The sequence below is a fragment of the Magnolia sinica genome, chromosome 10, assembly GCF_029962835.1.
Source record: "Magnolia sinica isolate HGM2019 chromosome 10, MsV1, whole genome shotgun sequence".
NCBI classification, from domain to species: Eukaryota; Viridiplantae; Streptophyta; class Magnoliopsida; order Magnoliales; family Magnoliaceae; genus Magnolia; species Magnolia sinica.
Window position 1 is genome coordinate 4,821,239 of NC_080582.1, and position 7,764 is coordinate 4,829,002.

Below are 7,764 nucleotides of genomic sequence, written 5' to 3' on the forward strand. Positions count from 1 at the left end.
GAGTGGTCCTTTTGTGATCGTTGTGGCGGACATCTATGCGTGTATGGCTGAAAGCGGTCAGCATGGTTCTGACAATATTGAGTCCCTCTACATGATGGATGGCTCGGATTGATGATTTGGTCCGTGATGATGGCCCACTACGATCGTCCGCAGCCTCTGTTACGCAGACGAAAACAGAGCCGCGGACGTTGTTTAGTCGGTGGTGACTGTGGCCACACTAGAATTCAAATGTCGAATCCACTCCGTCCATTGTTTTCAGGACGAAAAACCGTCTGGGATTGTTCGGTTTTCGATCCAGAGTGCGGTATCTCATGAGAGCGTAACCCAGCCGTCCAACCTGCGTTTAAATAGAGATCTATGCATATGTGAATGCATGGGACCAGACGGACAGCTAGGAGTCGGTCTTGGCTGTGTCCTGAGTCCGGTGAACGGTTCGGATCATCGATCCCTATAACGAGTGGGGCCCATTAGCGAAGAACGGACGGACAACGTAAAGACGCTGTCCGTTTTTTCCGCAGAAGAGGGAGGGCGACGGGTCGCGGTCGGTTTGACCAGGCCGGCTGATCCGGTGCACGGCGCATGTACCTTTGCTGTGTACAGTTGTCACGTGGAGCGGGGTCTTCCTTGATGTTTGCGGGAAATCAGATCCGCTCATCCCTTTTATCATCTCATTTAATGGATAAGGCCCACATTTGAAGCATATGTGAATATCAAGTGGGCCTCAGCTCGGTAATTCATGGGCTGATCTGACCATTGGACTACTTCCATAGCGATCCAACTATTGAAATTTGACGTGTACGGTTTATTTAGGGTCTTCAGGCCATATATGAAGTTTTGAACTGATCGGATGGTGGGAACCCTATGATCTTGCATTCTGGACACTTTTCAGGCTATTTGAGCTTCAATTCCTCGATTTCGCGGACCCCTGGTGTATAATTCCGTCGCTCTTGGTCTTCTAGAGTCCGTTCCTTGCCTTGGTGCTTCTGGAGCGTCAAATCCATGCATTTACCACTCTTTTTTCAGTCCGGGCTCGTACATACACTCTGCATTACAAACACGATTAATCAGGCCATTAAGCGGTATCATGCTTGTAAATTCATGCAATAAATGGGTCTGATATGCAATATTTGACCCTCAACAAGTCCTCATTCTCAGCACACAGCTCCTTGAGACAGTCGAAGCCGAATACCTTGTTGCTCATCGTAACAAGTAGTGATGCACGACGGCTAAGTGCATCAGCCATCTTGTTTTGCTGCCCTGACTTGTGCTTCAGAACGAACGTAAATTCTTATAAAAATGTAACCCATCTAACATGCACATGATTTACGTTAGTCTGACTATTAATAAACTTTAATGCTTGATGATCAGTGTACAGAATAAACTCTCTTTGAATCAGATAATGCCGCCAATGTCACAGCGCCTGAACAACTGCATACAACTCAAGCTCATAAGTCGACCACTTCTTTCAGGCTTCGCTATGCTTCTTACTGTAGGGGGCTACTGGCCTGCCTTCCTATGATAATACTCCTCTAATTCCGACGTATGAAGCGTCATACTCAACCTCAAACAATTTGTCGAAATTAAGAAGCAGCAAGATCGGTGTTGTAGACAAACGATGTTTGATCTCATGAAAGCACTTGTTAGCTTTATCAGTCCACTGGAACGGTCCTTTTTTCATGCAATCTGTTATAGGTGCGATTATGGTGCTAAAATCTCGCACAAATTGACGATAGAAAGTCGCCAACTCGTGAAAACTCCTCACCTCATGAATGTTTGTCGGGATCGGCTATTCTCTAATAGCTCGCACCTTTTCATCGTCCACACGAGTGCCTATGGATGTTACAACAAATCCTATAAACAGTAGGCTGTCAGTTAAAAAACTACACTTCTTTAAGTTAAGGTACAACTTGTTAATTTGTAGGACCTGCAACACTTGCCTGAGATGTTTCCTATGCTTCGCCTCATCTAGCTATATATCAATATGTCATCGAAATATAGTACCACAAATTAGCCAGTGAACAGTTTTAGAACTTGATTCATCAAATGTATAAAAATACTTGATGCGTTCGATAGGCCGAAGGGTATGACCAGCCACTCATATAACCCTTCCTTAGTCTTGAATGCCGTTTTCCACTCATCACCGGGTCGGATACGAATCTGATGGTACCTGCTCCTTAGATCTAGTTTAGAGAACACCTTGGCTCCTTCTAGCATATCAAGCATGTCGTCTAACCGTGGTATTGGGAATCAATATTTGAGGGTAATTTTATTGATTGCCCGGCTGTCGACACACATGCGCCGGCTTTCATCTTTTTTTGGCGTTAATAATGCTGGTACGACACATGGGCTCATGCTTTCTCTCAAGAGACCCTTACGGATCAATTCCTTCACTTGCCCTTGAAGTATCTTAGACTCCTTCGGACTCATCCGATAATGAGGGCAGTTGGGCAGGCTAGCCCCAGGGACGAGGTCCATGTGATATTGGATGTCCCTCATGGGGGGCAATCCATCAGGTAAATCCTCAAGCCAGACTTCTTTAAATTCGTTTAGTAATAGTCTTAAACTTAGAAGGATGTTTGAGGGTTCCTCTTCCTCGCCTTTCACTACTATTGCGTATACCTTGCCGGTTTCCTTGGATTCCTCCATGAAATCCCGAATGGTCAAGAGGGAACTCTCCTCCACTTTAGAGGCTTCAGGGTGGTTCTCTGGTACCATAGTGGCAAGGATTATTTTTTTACTATCCTTGACGAATATGTAGACATTATCTCGTCCCCGATGGGTCGCATCACGGTCCGACTGCCAGGGTCAACCGAGTAACATATGACAAGCTTCCATGTTGACCACGTCACAAAGTATTTGATCCTTATAATTTTTGTCAATTGAAAATGAGATAGTGTATTGTTCAGTTACCTTGGTCTCATTTACCTTTTTTATCCAGCCAATTGAGTACGGGGAAGGATGTTTCGTCGTTGGTAGCTGCAACTTGTCCACCATCACTCTTGAAATGATGTTCTCGCTACTACCACTGTCTATGATCACATAACAGACCTTTCCCTTAACAGTGCACCAAGTACGAAATATATTGTGTCGTTGTGGATGTAATTCCTTTCGTGGGGCATACAGTAATCACCTCACAACTAGAAATTCACCACGATCCTCGCTCCTCACTTCATCGCTACCTGCTATTTCTTCAGTGGTTTATTCATGTTCATCAAAGCCATGGTCTTCTTCTGCAGCCTCATCTTCAGTACTTCCTTCGTTTATAGTCAGGTGTGTTGCGTGACAATGAGGACAAGTGTTTTATAAGTGGCCTAGTTGGCCACAGCAGTAACAATTGTTCGACCTTAGCCGAGCATAAGGATTTGAAATCCTACTCGGGACCACTATTGTGGGTGCTGTACATTGAGGTCTGGATGAGCCGTTCCCTGTATCACGGTTTGCGGTTGTAGGAGGTTGAGGACGTTCTCCTACTGGGTCTTTTCCTCGTGCTAGTACTGGATCCAGCGTAGGATCCGTCATGGGGGGTCGAGTTGAAGGATATAGACGAGTAGGAGCTCTTACAAGTTGTGTTTTTGCCCTACCCGCCAATTGAACTGCTTTATCCACGGTCCCGACTGAGTACATCTGAACTCGGTCTTGAATTGTCGGCCGCAACCTACTTATAAATCGTGCCACCTTCTGTGACTCAGATTCTGACAGATCATTTCTTGTAGCCAACCGCTGAAATTCTTCCGTGTAATTTGTGACGGTTCGATTTTCTTGTCGATAATTTTGATATTGCTAGAATAATATCTGCCCATAATCACTGGGGAGAAATTGTTATCGAAGGAGACGTCTCATCTATGGCCATGATGAGATTGACGTTTTGTTCTGACGGGCTTGTGAGAGTTATAATTGTTCCTACCATGCAGAAGCGCTAGATTTTAATTTAAACGCTACCAATTTTACCCTTTTATGATCTGACACGTTTATATGATCAAAATATCTCTCTACTTCGCTAGCCAATCGATAAAATCTTTTATATGTAATAAACTGTTAAAACTAGGAAGTTCAGCCTTACCTCGATAGTCTCTTTTAGCACGATCTAGATGATCACCTCCATGGATTGGTCGTTGAGTGATGTTTTATTTAAACCAACATGATTTAAATGATTTTTAAACTCGCAAGTATACGAATCAGATGTAGATACGGTACGTATTACGAGATCGTTCCCACGAGGACTGGTCGTCACAATTCAAATCTATGATTCTCCTTAACTAATCCAACAAATAATGGAATGAATTACTAAGCACAAATTTATTAAAAATAATTAATTAAGAACAGGGAAGAAAATCAATCCGAGAGAGAGCACTAGGACTTTCGAATCCACCCCTAATTATCCTAACCCTTGTTTTGTCTGTTGATTCACCTTGATCTAGATTGATACCACTTAAATAGAGAAAGCACAATCTGTGTCCTTAATCGGGCATACAGACTGTCTAATTCCTTTAAGCAATGCCATGAATGACATATCCCATATCCTTGGTCGGGCATAAGGGATGTACAATTCATTAAAGCATCCTGTTTCTTCCTCTATAGGAAACTTGTTCTTGATCAGACACAAGCACCTATAATAAGCATCCAAACAACATCCATATATATACTTTGGTCAAGTTCATAGATGGAGAAGTATAGAATTTAAACCCATAAAGCCCACTTAAAGAAAGAAACAAATTAATTGAAATTCAAAGTAAATCAACCAATACAAGAGCTAATCAAATTAGGGGCTTCATCTCAGCCCTAGCTGAGAGATTAGTGACCCATAAAATCCATGAAAAATATTAAATAAAATTCATAAAAATTAAACACCAAACCAATCGATCTCTCTCTTCTTTCTTCTCTTTCTTCTCTTTCTTCTCTTCCTTGCTCCAGATCTGGAATCCCCTGGTTCTGAATGACTTTCCCACGTCCAAAACTCCCCTTCTATAGCTGCTGGATGGCTGGGGTCGGTGGCAGAGTCGTAGAAGGACTCGAAGTGCAATTTTTCGCAGCCGTGATCGGTGGGCCCCACAGAGGCATTTTCTGAAAAATCTACCCCGTCCATTGGATTCAGGACGAAATTTCAGTCAAGAATAGGTGGTTTTGAAGGTCCATTAGTGCGGCCCAGAGAAGAAAATACAAAAAGATCAGTTTTGAACGTCCCGGGGCAGTCTACTTTTGGCCTCTGCACCGCACACGTGTGTACGCATGGGCGAGGAATATCAACATGGTTTTGAAGCTCTCGACGCCCTCTACACGATGGACGGATCAGATCTTCCATCTGATCGAAGATGGTGGGCCACAACCGCCCGGAAGTCAGCTCTTCGCGGACGTGCGTAAGCCTTCGCACGTCCGGCGCTGCGATGCTCGGTGGGCCCCACATAAGCGTTTTCGGAGAAATCCACCCCGTCCATTGGATAGAGGACGAGATTTCGTTCAAAGATGGATGGTTTTGAACTTGCGTGGACGCGGCCCAAAGAAGGAATCATGCTGTTTTCATTCTGGACGTCATGGGGTAGCTTGCTTGTGTCCTCTGTACTGCACACGTGTGTCCGCATGGGAGTGGAATATCAGCATGGTTTTGTAGTTCTCGAACCCATCTACACGATGGACGGCTTGGATCAACCGTACGTGCTACCGGTGGGGCCCACAGCGGTCCGTAAAAACGGATCTCCGTCCGTTACGCGCGGCGCTGAAAACGGAACCTTCCGTTTTTGAAAAGGGAGTTGGGTCAGCAGCGCTGACCGACTTAGGTCGTTCGGTGTACGGGGGGTGCACATGTGCATTATGTACACACGTTATACATATGGGGTACACTGTGATACTTTTAAGAAATCTGCACCGTCCATCCTTTTTCTCATATTATTTCCACCGTCAGGACCAAAATTGATGTATATCCAGATATCCAGCGGGCCCCACTTAATGAATTAAGGGGCTGATCTGGCCGTTAGACCACTTCCCGAGATTGTCAATGGCTGAAATTTAATATGTACGGTTCATTTATGGTCCCCATCATGTGTATGAAGTTTTGAGTTGATCGGGTGGCGGGAAACATGTGATCTTGCATTTTGGACCCTTTTCGAGCCCCTTTGCCTTGCTTTCCTCAATCCCGGGTGTGTAAAATCTTCACTATTAGTTTTCTGGAGTCCATCCCGTGCTCTGGTAATTTTGGAGCGCCAAATCCATGTTCTTAACATCATCTTTCAGTACACACTCCTGATTTCATCCTGTAATAAAAACACGATTAAAATATGGCATTAAACCTTATCATGTACGTAAATTTAGGCAATTACTGGGGTCTGATATGCAATATTTGACCCTGATCACAACCCCCAACCAGCATTTTGCTAGTCCCTACTTGAATCATCTGGTGTAGCCCTACGGTCTGCCACTGGTAGTGCTTTACGAAAATCGAGGTTGCGTCGTACAGCAACCATGTGTGGTGAAGCAACCATAGGTGGTGGAGCACCGCCTAAGGCTCGTGGCGGAAGTAGCGCATCCACAAGACGGTCGAGGGTTGCTTGCAGCCCTTGCATGGTCCACTGACTCTCCCAGTGGAAAGTTTCCATTCTTTCCGAAAGATAACGAATCTCTGGATCACCGTCCACAGGATTTTGATTTATACCTTCATTATTTTTCATCAGCCCGAGGGGAATCCTCGCTCTGATACCAATTGACGTAGGGATGAACGTGATGAGGATAACTAATCCGAATCCACGGAGCTTCTCTGGACTCCTTACAGAGACTTCTCGAATCCACGAGGAAAGAAAGCAGAAAATAGAAATAAATTCTAATAAATTCAAAATTGATTAATTGATGAATAAAAATGAATTCACAACCCTTAAAATAGGGGTATCGAGCAATGGGAAAGAAATCAGAATCAAACTATAACTCAAACTCTTAGAATCCGCGGCTTACTATAAATAGTAAACTTACTATTTATAGACGATCGTGATGTCTATTAGTGCGCAAGGTTTTTGGACAAAAATAGTAAGTGTCCTATTTGGCTTCACTAAACCGTTCTCCTAATTATTCTAAGCTCTTTTCACGTTGGGCGCAACTCCTAAAGCCCGACGGATGAAGAGTTATAATCAAACTAAAACTTAAAACAAAATTAAAACAGGGAAACGATTGTCGATCCAGGGATTTTTCGCAATTCCGGGCTGCGCAACCCAACATAGCAGGGTTGGTTGGCTAAAGCAGCTTGTTCTACCCTAAAATCATATATTTTACATCAGATAATTCATTCCGGACTGCGAGATACGCCCGATCTAAGGTCCGACGGTCCGGATCACTTCTGTCGTCGACCGGGCCTTTTCTGATCCATCTTGGCCATGAAACTGTCTGCGACCCGCTCTACATCAGAATCTGTGACGTAGTTACTGTTGAGAGAGAGAGGGAGGGCACGGCTACCGGAGGTCCATGGGTCTCTCTCTCTCTCTCTCTCTCTCTCTCTCTCTCTCTCTTTCCTTCCTATTTTCCTTACAAATTTTCTGCCCTATAGTAAAATTTTTTTTCTTAAAACCAAGTCTGTGTTGTCATGTGTTATAGTTTGAATTATTTGCTCTATTGCTTGTAGAAAAATGCATTTTTTCATAAATGGCCAGTTCAAATAGTAAATGATTAAACTATGGATGCTTTTGTTATTTATTTTATGTGGTTATTAGTTTTCATAAATCTTGTGCTCATGTTGTAGTACATAGTGTTATTGTAGCTTATTGTCTTTTTCTTACAGGCTATATGGGA